General features: G+C 35.1%; 1 protein-coding gene across 1 annotated transcript in view; it reads left to right on the top strand.

Annotated features, from left to right (window-relative positions):
• LOC150108428 (histone lysine demethylase PHF8-like) overlaps window positions 1–18,582 on the top strand; it is a 391,806-nt gene that overhangs the window by 71,282 nt on the left and 301,942 nt on the right. The window lies entirely within an intron of this gene.

The following is an 18,582-nucleotide window of genomic DNA, read 5'->3' as shown; positions in this document are numbered from 1 at the left end:
GGTCAGTGTTTTTTACCACTGTGCTGTCATCACTGCTTGCTTCATTTAGCAGTTTTTCAAAGTAATTACTCCATACTTCAAGGATATCTTTTATTCCAGATTTCATGTCACCTTTATCATCTCTAACTCCTTTTTACAGCACTCTTTCCTCCATTCCTAAGCTTCTTCAACAACCTCCAGAATATTGTGCCACCTTCTTGATATTTATTTTCTATATTCTTGCGAAAGTCCTCCCATGACTTTTGTTTAGCTAGTTTTACACAGTGTTTAGCATTCTAGCATTTGTCTCTATAATATCTAAGAGCACAAGCTGACTTGTTTGACAATAACTTTTGATATGCTTTCTTCTTTTCCTTCACTGCCTCTTTAACTTCCTGTGTCCACCAGGGAGTTCTGATTTTTTTATCCTTACAGACAACCTCACCACATGCCTCTCTGGCAGAATCAATCAATGTTTTCTTCAGAGTTTACCACTGAATCTCCAAGGTTTGATTCCTGTTCTCAAACTCTTTCATTTTCTTTTCAATAATCTTTCTGTATTTTAGTCTACAGTTCACATCTGAGAGCTGCTCAACTTTTATTCGCTTTAAAACTTTCTTACATGTTATTCTTTTCAATATGAAATTCAATTTTATCCTGCTCAAGACTAAATAGTGATCACTTCCAATTTCAAAACCTCTGTACACTCTGGTGTCCTGCACCAGGGAGAAAACATCACTATCAACAATAACATAGTCAATGAGACTTTTCTTATTCCTTGCCTCTTCTCTCCGTGTTAATTTGTGCACATTTTTATGTTGGAACATGGTGTTAGTAATAACCAGTCCATGTCCTGAGCAGAAATCCAACAGATATTTGCCATTATTATTAACTTTGCTCTTTTCTCCAAATTTTCCCAAAATATTTCTGTTTGTCTCACAATCATTTCCTACTCTGCTATTTAGATCCCCAACAAGGACTAACTTTTCCTTTTTCATTGTGTCAGTTGCTTTTTCTAAAGCGTCAAAAAATTCCTCCACTTCTAACTTAGTAGAACCTTCTGTGGGACCATAGGCACAAATAAGTCTCATTGTCCAGTTCCCCATTCTCATATTTTCCCACATTACTCTACTTGAGACTGACTGCCATTCAAGAAGATTAGCCTCGTATTTTGTGTTGAATACTATGGCTACTCCTTATTTTACTTGATTATCATTGCCTGAATATAACATTTTGCATTTATTGCTTAGAAAGATCTCACCAGTTTTTGTCTTTTTTGTTTCAGTCACCCCTATTATGTCAATCTGGTACTTATCTAATTCCTCAGCTAGCTCCATTTCTTTGCCATTCAGGCTTCTTACGTTGATAGTACTGATCTTTAACTCTGGTGATGTTGGGTTGGGGTTTGTTTTTAGATTTGTTCCAGCAGCTGACTTTTCGCTGTTCGCCCTGGTTCCCTGGCAAAAACAACGGGGGCCTTGTTTAACCAGGCGAAGCCCCAGCCAGCATGAAATTTTGTCATGTCGTACCATTATTTTTAATTTTGGTTTAACCAATAAGAATACAATTTGGTCGGCTAAATCCCAAATTGCCAGCCCATCCTCATTCGTTCAGTATCCAAGTATATACCCAACAGGGTGCACCACGACTAGGTGAGGATTGGACATTAGGTTAGAAGCCCTGGTCGGTTCTCTGCATTCCTTTAAAGGCTATGTGAAGGTCTCCTCTCAGTTATACAGCTTTGACCCTTAAGCACCCCTAATTTATTTCTTAATAATATAAGTAATTGGAAATCAGTCCAGTTAGCTTTTTACCTAAGTTTTTCAACATAAGTAAAAAAGGACAGTACATCATCTGATTCTTCACCTGAAAACTGGGGAAAAACCTGTTGTGGGTGCACTGTACAAAAAAATTCACTATCTTCCATTTTAGAAGTAGGTGAAATTGCCATATTAATCTATTAACAATAACTTTAAAAAAAAAATAGAATCCTAAAATAATTTCTCTGTTTGCCTGATTCTAGTTTACAACCAATTCACTTGATTCACTTAATTTATCTTTATATTCTTTTTACTATTACAAAATCTAATACTTAATTTCACAACCTATGACAGTGAATTCAAATCCTGTCGACTGCTGCGCCATTTTGTTGGATCCTACTTCTTCTCAATCTAAACTTTGGATCCGATATTTAGTTATTACTAATTAGAAATAACTAATTATTACTATAATTAGTTATTTCTAATTCATATATAGAGAAAATTTATATTTATTGACTGTGCCACTCTATATTTGTATTAGTTCAAGAACTGAAGAAAAACCAACTCTCAACTATTTCTCCTTTATGTGTTGTTATTAATATATACTGGCCGAGTATATTTAACTTACTTAATTCACCCTCTTTTGGTTCGAATATTTTATGAATGGTGCAGTAAAAGAGATTCAGGCAAAATACAACTTTTGATTAACAAAAACAAACATTTAATTTTAAAATCACAAATTTTACACTTAACTTCAAATCAGTAATTAAGATATCACAAACATTTTAGCTTCTCTGATAAGTACAATAATGCAAACTCAGACAATGGTAAATCTGTTATCTCTATATTAGTCTCACAGTTCCTTAAGTTCCAAATACAATAAAAATTGCAGTAACACCTCTTCACAAACAAACACTTTTAATTTTACACTTCAGCTAATTCTCTGCAATAGTTACTGTTAGTATAAGGAAATTCTAGGATGAAACTCACACACTTCTCTATAAAAATATTAAAGGTTGGAATAATCTTACCAATAATCTTTTTTCTTCATCTACTTATACGTAAACACTTTTTATAACTGTAAACACTTAAACAATATACGGCACTCGTTAAATAAATCTTCTAAGCAATAACTGAATTAATCAATTAATCATCGGTCACTATACACATAAACAAACGTTCTTGCATGAAGTACTACTGATCACTCATGAATTAAGGCAACACACAATAATTCTTAACTTGAGGTTTTATATGCACAGTTGTTCATTCTTCCTGCATTCAATTAATTCTTTAGGCCCTATAATTCTAAACACAGCTATCCTTCAACTTTACAGCCTCTACTATTCTCTAGTAACTCCGTGCTTTATTTCAAGATTCTGTATGTCCTTGAAAGGTCGGCCCTGAAATTAAATCTCAACTCAAGTATCGCTAGTCTATTTAGTAGTCACTCAGCTGTCTTCCGTAACTATAATTGTTATTCTACAACTTATTAGCTAACCGCCTCTCAACTTGTAGACTTTAATTAGCTCTTTGAGTGATTTTGCTGACTCGCTATTATTGCACTCTGATTCCCAATTGCTGAATGCTCTGATTCCAACTGAATGCCAATCCTCTCCCTCTATGTTTCCTCTCTATCTCCTTCTATCTCTAAATTTTCAGCGTTACTCACTTATATATCCGTGCTTATAAATTATTCTCGTGATCTCTTTAACTAAAACTCTTTTAACATTCTCCTCACATACTGTTCCAAACTCACGCTCGCTTACTTACATGTCTCCATGACAACAAAACAAAACATAATAAAATCGAGCTATTGCATAACGTTAAACTTCTACAAGTAGGAATAAATAGAGAATATTTACATTTCAATTAATGCACAGTTAAATTATCAAATACAAATTCTTATAATATTAACATAGTAATAATTAAAATAGCTTGATAATATTTAATACAGTCTTTTCATTATTAATGCATATATCTTTGATTAAATAATTAAATATTAGACAAAATTAAGGTAGTTATATGAATATTAAATTATAAAATAAGTTATTTACATTAAATAATGTTTACAAGTCTAGCCTTTGTGATGGAAGATCATGTTGGATTCTGAACCAAATAATAATTACTCTAATCTCTACATAATCAGAATCCAACACTACCATCTCTTTTACTTTTCTTTTTTCCTTTTCGGTAGTAACATTTGTTAAAATTTTAATTTTAGCACCCAAAAAACGAAGTAATCACATGGTCATCAGTTGCATGTTTCATGATTGGATCTCTGTACCATATAATATCCTTATTTTTATAATTGATTTTACCTTCCTGATTATGCTTGTGAAATATTTGCTTTTTTGTTTTTCCCTTCACTACTCATCCTTCTTATCCTTCTGCTGCTTCTCTTATCGCTTTTCAACTTTTTCAATTCCTTCATCATCCAGCTAATGATTTGTTTTAATCTGGATATTAACAATTTCACTAATTAATATAATATAATTCTTTGGCATCTTTAATTTATCATCATCATCATCAATTTCCTGCCCTGTTCCCTCAAGGGGTGTACAGGATATGATAATACTACATGAAAAAAATTACATCATTATTAATTTCCTATCTATAATTTTCCTCCAAATCAGTCTGTTACTTGTCAAGACTCCAACATTATCAGATCTTATATTTCTATCGTCTAAAGCACTTTGTACCGTATCAATCCACCTGTATCTTGGTCTTCCTGTGGGTCGTTTTGCTGCCAACCTGGCAGAGAACACTTGTTTTGTTAATCTTTCCTCGCCCATTCTATTTAAGTGACCATACCACCTGAGATTACCTCTGCTAACACATTCCTGGATGCTGACAATGTCAAGTTCTTTCCTAATATCCTCGTTTTTAATATGATATTGCCATTGATGCCATCTGTTCACGCCTATAATCTTTCTCAGGACTCTCATATCTGTGGTCTCTAGTCTTTTGGTCAAGTGTTTTACTTCTGACCCGGCTCTCAGATCCATAAGTTAAAACTGGTTTGAACACTGTCTTGTATACAGCTAATTTAGTGTTCCGACTAATTTCTCTCTTATTCCATATGAATTTATTCAATTGACTTCCCACCATACCAGCTTTGCTGATTCTGTTGTCTATTTCTATATTTAATTTACCATCTTCAGTAAAAATCGTGTCTAAATAGCTGAAATGTTTTACTTGTTCCACAGGTTCTCCATTCACAACACAGTCGACATTTTCAATGATTCTGCCTATTTTCATTGTCTTTGTCTTTTTATTGCTGACCTTCATACCATATCTATTACAACAGCTATTCAATTTAGTCAGAGAATCTTGCAGACTTGTAGCAGATTTATTTAGAAGTATAAGATCGTCTGCATAAAGCAAAGAGCTGACATTAACATCTCCAATTTTGATATCATGTTTAATACCACTTTCCTTCATAATGTAATCCATATAGATAATGAATAACAGAGGGGATAATGTACATCCTTGTCTCACACCAGATTTAACATTAAACCATCTTCCTGTACTTCCTTCATTTCTAACTGCTGATTTACAACTCAAATAAAGACTAAGTATTGCTTGATATAATGCCCCATTGACACCATATAACTGCAGCGTATTGAATAGCTTCTCTCTTGACACCTTGTCATATGCCTTTTCCAAATCGACAAAACTTAAATACAGATCTTTGTTATGTTCCCATGCTTTCTCGACTATTTGTCGTAAAGTGAAGATCTGATCCTGACAGCCTCTATTTGGCCTGAATCCAGCTTGTTCTTCACCAAGCTTTTCTTCCACAATTCTTCTCAACCGTTTCTCAAGTATACTTGCATAGATCTTGCCAGGAACACTCAGTAAGGAAATACCTCTGTAATTCTCACATTCAGTTTTATTTTCCTTTTTATATATGGGTACTATGAGAGCTCTACTCCAATCAACGGGAATTCGTCCCTCTGTCCAGGCTTTCTGAACTATGCAGTGCAGCCACTGTAAGACTCTTATACCACCATACTTCAGCATTTCTGGTCGAATATCATCTACTCCTGCTGCCTTTCCACATTTCAAGCCTTTGATGGCTTTTTCTACTTCAAGTATGGGTATGTATTCCTGCCTGCATGCCTGGTCAGTGTTTTTTACCACTGTGCTGTCATCACTGCTTGTTTCATTTAGCAGTTTTTCAAAGTAATTACTCCATACTTCAAGGATATCTTTTTCTCCCGTTTTCATGTCACCTTTATCATCTTTAATTCCTTTTACAGCACTCTTTCCTCCATTCTTAAACTTCTTCAACAACCTCCAGAATATTTTGCCATCTTCTTGATATTTATTTTCTATATTCTTGCGAAAGTCCTCCCATGACTTTTGTTTAGCTAGTTTTACACAGTGTTTAGCATTCTTGCATTTGTCTCTATATTCTCTAAGAGCACAAGCTGACTTATTTGACAGGAACTTTTGATATGCTTTCTTCTTTTCCTTCACTGCCTCTTTAACTTCCTGTGTCCACCAGGGAGTTCTGATTTTTTTATCCTTACAGACAACCTCACCACATGCCTCTCTGGCAGAATTAATCAATGTTTTCTTCAGAGTTTGCCACTGAATCTCCAAGGTTTGATTCCTGTTCTCAAACTCTTTCATTTTCTTTTCAATAATCTTTCTGTATTTTAGTCTACAGTTCACATCTGAGAGCTGCTCAACTTTTATTCGCTTTAAAACTTTCTTACATGTTATTCTTTTCAATATGAAATTCAATTTTATCCTGCTCAAGACTAAATAGTGATCACTTCCAATTTCAAATCCTCTGTACACTCTGGTGTCCTGCACCAGGGAGAAAACATTACTATCAACAATAACATAGTCAATGAGACTTTTCTTATTCCTAGCTTCTTCTCTCCATGTGAATTTGTGCACATTTTTATGTTGGAACATGGTGTTAGTAATAACCAGTCCATGTCCTGAGCAGAAATCCAACAGATATTTGCCATTATTATTAGCTTTGCTCTTTTCTCCAAATTTTCCCGAAATATTTTTGTATGTCTCACAATCATTTCCTACTCTGCTATTTAGATCCCTCACAAGGACCAACTTTTCATTTTTCATTGTGTCTGTTGCTTTTTCTAAAGCCTCAAAAAACTCCTCCACTTCTACCTTATTAGAACCTTCTGTGGGACCATAGGCACAAATAAGTCTCATTGTCCAGTTCCCCATTCTCATATTTGCCCACATTACTCTACTTGAGACTGACTGCCATTCAAGAAGATTATCCTCGTATTTTGTGTTGAATACTATGGCTACTCCTTCTTTTCCTTGATTGTCATTGCCTGAATATAACATTTTGTATTTATTGCTCAGAAAGATCTCACCAGTTTTGGTCTTTTTTGTTTCAGTCACCCCTATTTTGTCAATCTGGTACTTATCTAATTCCTCAGCTAGCTCCATTTCTTTGCCATTCAGGCCTCTTACGTTGATAGTACCGATCTTTAATTCTGGTGATGTTGAGTTGGGGTTTGTTTTCAGATTTGTTCCAGTAGCTGACTTTTCGCTGTCGTCCTGGTTCCCTGTCGAAAACAATGTGGGCTTTGTTTAACCGGGCGACGCCCCAGCCGGCATGAAATTCTGTCATGTTGTACCATCATTTTTTATTTTGGTTTAACCAATAAGAATACAATTTGGTCGGCTAAATCCCAAATTGCCAGCCCATCCTCGTTCGTTCAGTATCCAAGTAGATACCCAACAGGGTGTACCACGAGAAGGTGAGGATTGGACATTAGGTCAGAAGCCCTGGTTGGGTTCTCCGCATTCCGTTAAAGGCTATGTGGAGGTCTCCTCTCAGTTATACGGCTCTTTAATTTATAAATACTATTAATACGTGACAATCTGCAGTATATTATTATAAGAACTGTTTATTTTAAGAAAATAACACAAAAAACAGATAAAACTTTAATTTCATTGTTTTAGTTACAACGTTAAACATACTTACCTCTGCTATATTATTGGAAGAAAGAATGAAATTCAGATATATTAAGTCCTGAATCAATGATCCTTTATCTCAAAACAAATAGAAAAATACAGAGAATTTAATTTGGAAACACATATTGCATTTGTGAACTATGTAAAATTTTATTCATGTTGTATTAGACAAGCTTTGGCAAATGATGAAGCTAAGAAAATATCCTATCCACTTTATACAGGCTATTCAAAAAAATATACCTGCGAACACAAATCGTTCTAAATATTGGCAAAAGAATTAGAGAAGTGCCATGTCAACATACTTGGTGTTACTGAGACAAAGAAGACAGGTGGAGTTTTTATGTGACATAAAGATATTATATTCAGGCAGTAGCAATCAGTGAAAGGAAGGAAGGAGTAGATATGAAGAAAATCTTGAATGGCAGAAAATTTCAAGTGCAGTAATGTGGAGAGACATCAAAATGAAATAATTGGTCATTGAGTATTATTTGTATTATGGTCCCACAGAAGATCTACTAAGGAACAAGTGGAGAAATTTTTGAGTTATTTGAGAAATCAGTTGACATAAAGAAAATATTGATACTTGTTGGAAACATCAGAACACCAAAGTAGGAAATGAATGCTCTGCATTTTGAGAAAATTTGGAATAAAGAGCAAGGCTAAAAATAATAGCAAGTACCTACAGGATTTCTGTTCAGAAGAGATATAGTAAAGAGACTAGGCTTTACTACCACTATGCTCCAACATAAAGATGTGCACAAATTCAAATAAAGAAAACACATACAAAATAGGAAGGAAGAGTGTTGACTCTAAAAGAACAAAATTACAGTGTTGTTTTGAAAAAAAATTCTTTATGCTGCTTTAGGGCACAAGAGTATGTGGAGAATTTGATACAGTAAGTGATTACCGTTTAGTTTTGACCTGTTTTAAAATGAACTTCATACAGAAAACAAAAACATTAAAAAAAAATAAATGAAACAGCTGTCAAAATGAACTGTAGTCTCAAACATACAAATATGATTCAAATGGAAATGATGTGGAAATTATGAAAAAAAGAACCATACACTGGAAATCATTGGCATACTCTGAAGAAATCATTGATGGATTCTCAAGTTGCTGTTTAAGAATGAAAACACACATCTAAGGATAATCCATCTGGAGGAACACTGAAACCAGTTCCATTACCTTCACTACAGCCATTCTGATCATGCCATGGATACAAACCACCAGATCCAATGGAATAAAATCTCCCTTTTATGCAAAGAACAGATATAAATCAGAGTGATTATTTGTAGAATCTTCTACAGCATTACAACATTAATTTTTTTGTGCCCATGAAGATTCTTTGGTAATCAAGGTGAAATATTGGTATAGTAATTTGTTAAGTAAATGAATTTAGTTAGCAATGTGCATTTTCTTGATTAAACAGCAATGTGAGTGATAATCACTGCTCGAGTATCCATACCAGATTGATTCTGCCAGGAAGGCATGTTGTGAAGTTGTTTGCACAGATAGAAAAATTAGAACTCCATGTTGGATGCATGAAGTTAAAGAGATAGTCACGAAATAAGAGAAAAGTCATGAAAACTTACGTGTAAGTTTCTGTGGTTTAGCAGTTCTTTAGATAGCTTCTGGTATTGAAACCACATGTTTTAAGATAAATAATGAGTTTAGCAAAATATAACCCTATAAGTTTCATAAGTCATCAGACTTATATTGTAAGGGGTATTAGCAAACATTGTTTACAGAAAAGGGATTATAAACAATTAATTACACATATTATATGTTATCAGAACATCACAGTTTATTTACATCACATGTAAATAAATAACCAAGATAAAAACATTCAATTAATTGTTGTATATGTGTTAGAACGATGCTAGTTGCTGCTGTCACAGTCTGTAGCATCGCATGTGTTATATTGTAGGTCCATGGCAGTTAGAGTTTTAATGAAAGCAGGCCAAAGTTGGTGTAGGATCAAGCCTTGATTTTTGTTACATTATGTGGAGATCTGCAGCATTTCTGAGGCTTCCTTGAACTTTCTTGTAAAACAGTTATGATCAAAATAAGGCATTTTTTTTGCTCGCAAACTACTTGACGGCCTGTAGTAGTTGTATAAAATGATGCCAAACCTGATTGATGCTGTTTTCCTTTTTTTCGACATCTTTTGCATGTTCAGACATGTGGTTCTCCTCCAAACTTCCTGTTTGGCCTACATATCAAATGCCACAAGAGCATTGAATCTCATAAATGCATTGTTTTTTTCATGGGATGATGTGGAGGTTTTGATGGATGTAAGAATCTGGAGATTTTATGCATTGGTAAAAAAACACTTTAATGTTGTGTTCCTAAAACAGTTTTTCCACTTTGTAATATTCTTGATGATTGCATACTTATTTATCTTAAAGCATGGCTCAATGCCACTATCTACAGAAAGAGTTATCTAATAAGACAGAAAAGCTGTGATTGTCATTGATATAAGTAAATTTGTTACAAGTCATCATAATGAAGAACACACAGATAATTCATCTTGTTTCATAATCACTGTAACTGTGCTTCCAATTAAGAATGTTTTTTTGCCAGTTTCCACTATGAAGAATCCAGATCCGTTTTCAGCACTGTTCATAAATGCTCATAATAAAGTGTTTATTTTCAAGTTTGTCTTCAGCTCCAGAGAGTCTAATATAATTGAATATTATGATAAAGAGCCAGAAGGCTATTTTTCCAGTGACATAAATTAATTTAAGGGGATAATAAATCCCGTATTATTTTATTTAACAGCAGGGAATGAAACTTGGAGATTTTTGGCTCGCTGATAGTTCTTCAGCATGAATCGCTTAGATTTCAATCTCCGAGTTTCGTACCCGGCTGTTAAATAAAATAATACGGGATTTATTATCCCCTTAATTTATGTTGCCATAAAAATAGCCTTTTGGCTCTTTATCATAGTAATAATAATATATGGGTACACTGGTCTGGCAATTCGTCAGTAGGGGTATATGTAAGTTCGGTTCACTTAAACCTTGATATTTGAGGATCTACCTACTCACTAATGAGACCTCAATAAAGGTCGAAACCGGTCTGGGTAGTGACCTCTCCTCATAATGTAAAACATTAATACATCTCCTAGGAGCTGTGTTTTTACATTATGAGAAAATATTAAGGATAGTGACGGAGCTTTCTCCACCTTTGACGCGAGTTGCCTAGTGTTGTACTACCCAAGTGATGACTTACGCTTGGACTCGCCGATAGTTCTTCGGCATGAAACTCTTAAATTTCGATCTCCGAGTTTTGTACCCGGCTGTTAAATAAAATAATGTGGGATTTATTATCCCCCCTTAACATAATTGAATATTGTTAGGAAGAAAACATTATTCAGATTGCATTAATACAGAAGAATTTCCAGGCACTTTCATGGAAATTCTTCTGTATTAATATTTCATTAATTTCATTTATCATTCAATAATATTGTTATGTTAATAATAATAACAATAACAGTCTGTAACTTCCTCTCTGCTGGGTGAAAGCCTCTCCCACTGTGGGAGAGTTGGGTCTACTTCTCCATGGTGACCCACTCCATTTTGGGAGAGTGTATACATATTTGTCTGGATAAATGTATGAAGGTGAAAGACAATTACAAACATCCATGTCCTAGGTGGGATTCGAACACGCAGCCTCATGGCTGGAGAGCAGATATGCTAGCCACTCAGCCACCAGGCCTACAACAACATTATTGTAGCAATATTATTAACATAGCAAAACTGAAAGATACTATACAAAACAACTGCAGAAACATAATAGAAACAGAGTTAAAGAAAATAACTGTTGATAGTGTAGAAAATATATGGAAAATGCCGCAAGAAAAACACTTGGTACAACAGTTAGAGCAAATAATGAGTGGATGTCTACCGAAATTTTGAAAACCTTGGGGGGGGGGGGAGCTGCAAAAATACTTTGAACAGAGAAAATACAGAGGATATAATGTTGCTTATTAGCAACATTATAAAAGACTGAAAAAAAAATTGATAGAATGTGCAGATCTGTCAAAAAGACTTGGAAGAAAAAGCAAAAACATGTGAAGAAGCCTATAAAAAGAATGATAGCAAGACTGTATATGAAATTAAAAATGAAAGATAACAACAATATTGAAACTGGAACAATTCAAGAGATTAAATAAAAAATTGAAAAAGAATATTACAGAAGACGAAGAAGACGCAGGATGTAGATAGATCGATACAGTAAAAAGTGCATTAGAAAACATAGATCTGATAATATTGGAGTCTTGACAGATAACAGATTAATTTGGAGGAAAATTCTTGATCAGATGTTAGTAATTATGTAGTACTCTAATAATTATCCTCTACACCCCTCCCCTTAGGGTACATATCAGGAATTTGATGATGATAAACTTAGAAAATCGTATACTTCAACAAGTAGAGCAATTTACATATCTTAGCAGTTTCATTACAACTTTGACAACACAGAAACAATAAAATACAGCCTTAACAAAGGATGGTCTAATTTGAATAAATTAAACAAAATATGGAAAAATAACAGCATTTCAGAAAGCCTCAAACTAAAATTATAAAACCATCATTATACCTATAGCAGTCAAGACATGGTGACCCAGTCAGAAAGAAATGCAGAAAATCAGAGCATTCGAAATCAAATGCTTATGAAATATAAATCAGGCTTACTTGTCAGAACACAAAACAAATGAGGAATTAAACTATAGAGAAGATATCATAGCTGTAATTCTTAAGATGGTTTGGACACTTCCAGAAAGTGTCCTTTCAGAGATTACCAAATATAGTCTAATGAATTTATTGAAAAAAGGCAATCAAGAGGCAGAACTTGCTACAGTCTTTGAAGGAAAGGTCACAATTAATGAAGCTCAGAGAGAGAGAGAGATGACAGAAATGGGCAGAGGTAAAGCTAGATGGCAAAGATTTGTTCATAAGGGACTCAAGTAGGGGATTTAAATGAAACAAGCAGTGACAGTATGGTAGTATCAGGTCATCCCAAAAGCAATGTTTTTAGCATTGTTGTGAAAAGATATAAATGATAAATCACTCGCTATTTTAATTTAATCAAGTATGTATTCTCCATTTGAATCAATAATGCTCTTTCATAGTGGTATTATGAAAGCTTCATAATACCATTTCTATAGAATTCAGGAGGTTTGGAGGGAAAGAAGTCACATAGGCTCAATTTCGGTGCCTCCAATGTGTCATATTGTTTTTCATTAATGAAATGTTGCAAACTTCAAAATAAGTGATAATCTGAAGATGAAAGATCAGAAGAATATGGAGAATGTGCAAGCTTATCCCAGCCAAGTTCCTCAATCTTGGTACAGGTGATTCTTGCACTATGAGGTCATGTGTTATCATGGTGAAAAACAACACCCTATTGATTGATCAGAGAACACCTCTTTTCTTTCAGTTTTTCATTCAATCAATCGTCATAGTATGATTCAGCTGTGATTGTTTGATTTTTGTGACAAGAGTTCAAAGTGTGTAATACCAGCCATATCCCATCAAATGCTTAACAAAACCTTCTGAGGGTGAAGGTCTTGTTTGGTTGAGGTTTAGCCTGCTCCCCTGAATGAACTTACTGCCTTTGGTGCTCAACATTCTTGTAAAGTATCCACTTTTCATCGCTGGTTACTACACAACTCAAAAACAGAGATTGAATCTCTCAAGAATGAAGAGCAGTGTAGATGTTGACGCACGCTCTTCGATTGTTGTTCGTGAGGAACCCACTTGCTGAGTTTAGACACTATTCCAAGTTCTTGCAAATGGTGATGGTCCATGATGATGACTTAAGATCTTTTGCTAAATCTTCAACAGTTGCATTGGCATTTCTTGCAATAGCAGCTTCCATCATATTATTATCGCAAGAGACAGGGTGCCCAGAGCAAGGGTAATCTTTCGAGTTAAAGTCCCCTTGTTAAAATTTTTGGAACCATTGCTGGCACTTTTTGCACATTCAAAACATACACCATACATTGCTTACACATTTTTTACAGTGTTAGCAACATCGTTGCCTTTTTTTGAACTCATAAAGCATGATGTGCCTAATGTACTCTTCAGTGCCCTTCATAGATAAAGGGTTATTTAAACAATAACTTATGTATGATGTTCTTTCAAGATGGAATTCCTTAGAATGAGGCTGCTTCAGCTTAGCAGTACTTATAAAGCTTTAAAAATTCATGTTTAGACAAGCTGAGACACGTTTGAGTCATCCCAAAAGTAAAGTTGTTTTTTATACTTACTTTTGGGATGACTTGATATATCAGAGGTCAATAAGATTTCTTGTGTATGCAAGCAGGTTAAGTGATAAATAGAGGTATATCCTTAGGCCAGTATTCACTATATCAAACCTACTACCCTAACAAGTTATTCCTTTGATCCCTATTATTTCATTGCAATGAGATTTTATTATAGTGTGCAAGCTAGTGCAGGCATTTGTCAATAGTGATCAATCAGAGTATTGAAGACACGATGGTAGCCAGTGCACCCTGCTATTGTAGTCATCACCTCATCCTTTATTGGATAACTTCCATGATTGGAAATGGTTAGCCTTGCAGATGACTCTTCAAATGTCAGATATGTAGTGCCAAGTTGGGAGTGTAATGAGGATAACAGTAAAGCGACTCAAGTATTCAAGTGATTAGGACAGTGACAGATTACATTATCATATAATAGCAGCACTCTTTGCAGCAGCTGCCTAGACTTAGTCATCATTTGCATTAACATGTCCTGGTAAATAATTTCACTGATTGCCTCACATCAGATTAACTCCACTAGAATGATTACATTCATATTCCGAAAACAACTACAATCACCATTCTTACACTTTGTGTTATCCTTGTAAACTTCTGTGTTTTCTGTGTGTGGAGGAGGACAAGGGACTGACAGGCTTTAAAGTGAAGACAACTAAGCATACCTGTAACTTGTGTTTCATCCCTGCTGATAATTCCTCTCAAAAAGTTCTCACAACTTCATCATGTCACAGTAAGTTTGTGAGTGATACTGTAACATATACTTTCTTTCAGATAGTTAGTTGAATTGTTCATGCAATTGTCTGAGTCTCTCAGATAGTTCAGATCCTCATACACTGTATCCCTACACTATCTTCTGAAAGATTGTCTGCTTCCACCATCCTAAAAATTACTTATCTGCTGACTTACAGCTACATTTATGTCATTGACACTTTGGAATGAAGATGGATCTACTTCTGCTTTCATATGGTAAGCTCATCCAACCATTTTAAAACTCATATTAACATTTTCTCACATGTCCCCATAACATGTTAGTATCATGCACAGTTCTGGGTTCCCATCAGTTTCCAAAAGCAGGATATGTTTTGTGTACTTGACAGATTGCTTACATTTCTTCTTTCCTATGCACAACTGGTAGTCACCATTGTGCCCTCTAATTAGAATTATTTCCTATATGACCAATACCCATACCCATTCAAATTGTTATTACGATTCAAATGCTTAGTGTATTTAAATCCATCATAGGCTTAATACTTAAATGTTGTATTACCTCTCAAAAGTGAAACTTTTGAGAGGTAATTATTTAAATATTTGATATTACCTCTCAAAAGTGAAAATGCTTTGAATATTCAAAATATTGAACATCACCAAGTATAACTTTTCCATGAACTGTCAGTATGGATAAACTTAGTTAACATATTAGCCTGAAACAAAAAAACTGCTGGCATTATAATTTCACTTACTATCTAATGATCATTACTGTCTAACAAGGAATTAATGCATGCAGGATCAAAATTGCTTCAAATCCCTCAGAGGAAAGGTCAAACCTCAATGATATGCTAATGGCAAAAACTGTATTTTGCCATTAGAACACAATGGCAAACTTCCCCCATTTCTTCCAGCATGCAATAGGACTTGTTTCTAGAATTATGTTGGACATCATAGAGAGATCCAGCAGTGAGGGTAGAGTTTTAACACGTTTATTCTGCAGGCGAACCTCCTAGTATACTGCACAGAATGTAATGATAATGCTTTAGGAGGCTTCCAGTTAGATAATAATCTTGCTTCCTCTTTTCTCTTAAGTGCACTTGAAGGGATGTAAGGCACTGGTATGTGGGGTGGATTGCAAAAGCCACATTATTATTGTATGGGCATCTCCATAGAGTCTGAAGACTCATCACAGCACTGGTATGTGGGGTGGATTGCAAAGGCCACATTATTATTATTGTATGGGCATCTCCATGGAGTCTGAAGACTCATCACAGAGACCCAAACTATCCACACAATCTATCATACATCTCCTTGAACCCATTAACAGATGTTTCCGTCACATCCTTTCTTTTCCTCACCATCTTGGTCACTTGCCTCTGAATCTTCTCCACCACTTCCTCATCCTCAAAAAACCCAGGAGACCAGATCTTAGCACAGTAATCCAGATATGGATATCAAGGCCTTATAAAGAGAAATAACTTCCTTATCTCTACTTGTTAGTGTGTTCTTCAAGTAATCTTATGAGCTGCCTTAGCAACCTGAGAATATGTCTTCTAAACTTTAATTCTCTGTTTTCCACCATCCCTAAATCTCTAGCTTCATCCATTTTGTGAGTCCAGTTGTATCAATGTGGTACACAGCTTGTAATCTGTTTATCCTAAAATGCATAACTTTACATTTCTCCATTATCCATTATCTTTTGCCCATACTGATAGCTTACATAAATCATTCTGCAAGTTCTCCACATTTGCCTTAACTATTACTCTACCCAATTTTGCATCATCAGCAAATAACTGAATAAACTAAATATTTCCTTTCAGGTCATTTCCAATATCATTTATGTTCAAATTAAACAGTAGTGGTCCCAGCATCACTGGGACCACTACTGTTTAATCTTGCAGCACACAACCACTAGTCACCTGTTTTCACCTTAATTCTGTCCCTCCATATACTATTTTTTGATATCTGTTCAGAAGACACCTTCTTATCCACATAACCAGTGTCATATCCATCCCCATTTGTTCTAATTTACATAACAGAGGAGTTGAGTAAAAGTCTCCATGTTTGTGGCCTGAAAATCCATTACTGTATGTTCCATTTCCTTCCCACCTATCTTAGACTGCCATCAAAGCAAAATAGGTTGCATGTGGATAATGGCAAATTCCCAAAGTCTTCCAGATTCACTTGACTAATATGCATGGCCTAGCTAGTTATAACCTCAGTGGTGTTCATTTCAATCTCCAAGCTGCAACACCAGGTCAAAAGATTTTCATAACATAAGTTCAACTTTTAGCTTCTAATAACCTCAGTTTTCTCACTTACACATTCTTTTAATCCTAAAAGTAGCATTTGTACCTAAGTTTTCTCTGATAAACTTAACTCTCTAACAAATTATTTTATGCCAGAGTGCTTCCACCTTAGTTTTCTTCTTTGGCTAAAATCCTCTCTTTCCAGTTTGCCAGATTTGTTTTCTGTCTCTGTTGCTTTCCTAATGCCACCTACCATTCTGGTTTTCTCAAGGCTAACTTTCTTAATAGTGAGATCATCTTCCTTAGATATTTTAATCTTTCACTCTTCCAACTAGCATTTCCATTTCCAAATGCACAAGTGATCCAAGATTTCCAAATAATCAAGCAGATAGAGATATCTATCTGCAGTGATCATTGTTGATATCAGAATATCAAATAGCATAACTATTCTTTTAACATGTTAGATCTCTTTATGCCTGTTTTTTAATATGTATCTAATCCATACACGAAAGGCCAAAAGACCTATACCAATTAGTGCCATGGGGGGGGGGGGGGGGAGGAATAGAAGAAAGGAGGAATTTGTTTACATTTTGGTTGAACAGCTGAGGGTTGTAATCTTTAGGGAAGGTAGAGTTGGGTAGACTGTTCCAAAAGGCAGAAGTAGATTAAATGAAGGGAAGGCAATGAAGTTGGTTTGGTGAGTTTCAAGGTAGGAAAATATTTTGGAAGCTATTAACAGAGCTTAGAAATGTGGGGGGGGGGGGGACTGTAAAAGGAATCAGAGATGATAAAGGTGATATCAAAACTGAAGATAAAGATATTCTAGATGTCTAGTGTAATGACTTTGAAAGACTGCTAAATGAAACAAGCAGTGTCAGCATGGTGGTATGTAAAGAAAGGATGTGATAGAAACATCTGTTAATGGGTTCAAGGAGTAATTGAAATTCAACCAGAAAGCTCAAATATGGAGATATAAAACTTTTACGGTGACTGCCTTGCATAATTCAGAAATCCTAGTCAGAGGGTTGAATTCCAGATGATTTTTTTTTATTTATTATATCTGATCCACACATGAAAGGCCATGAAACCTATAGCACATTAGTGCCATGTTGGGGGCAAGAGGAATAGAAGAAAGGAGGAATCTGTTCATATTTTGCTTGAACAGCTGATGGTTATAATCTTTGGGAAAAGAAGAGTGGGGAAGACTGTTCCAAACGGCAGAAGTAGATGGGATGAAGGAGGAGGCAGTGAAGTTGGTTTGATGAATTTCACTGAACTGGATGTATGAAGATGGACTATAAAGGGGTGTTGGTTAGCAGTGGCTCTTCGTTTAACGATTTAGGAGGAGAGTGGAGAAATAATAGTGGCCAATTCAGCAGAGCACTATCCATGAAAGTATCTGTTCAAGAGGCACAAGACAAAGCCTAATGTCCCTTCTGAGTACAATGTGGATCAGACAACAATCTAGTGTTCATTTCTTCTACCATGGATTATCCCTCACATGCCAGCCATTTGTGGCTGTGGCTAGTTGTCTTCTGATCCAAGCATTTAGATCAGAAGACAAATAAAATATCACTGAAGCAGTTTTGGTTCAAAGGTTTATATTATGGAATACTGAGAAAATTAATGT

This window comes from Typopeltis vanoorti, chromosome 3, assembly GCF_054136105.1.
Source record: "Typopeltis vanoorti isolate ZY-2024b chromosome 3, IOZ_Tvanoo_1.0, whole genome shotgun sequence".
NCBI lineage: Eukaryota > Metazoa > Arthropoda > Arachnida > Uropygi > Thelyphonidae > Typopeltis > Typopeltis vanoorti.
The sequence above is the reverse complement of the archived record's forward strand: the minus strand, read 5'-3'. Positions and strand labels throughout refer to the sequence as shown.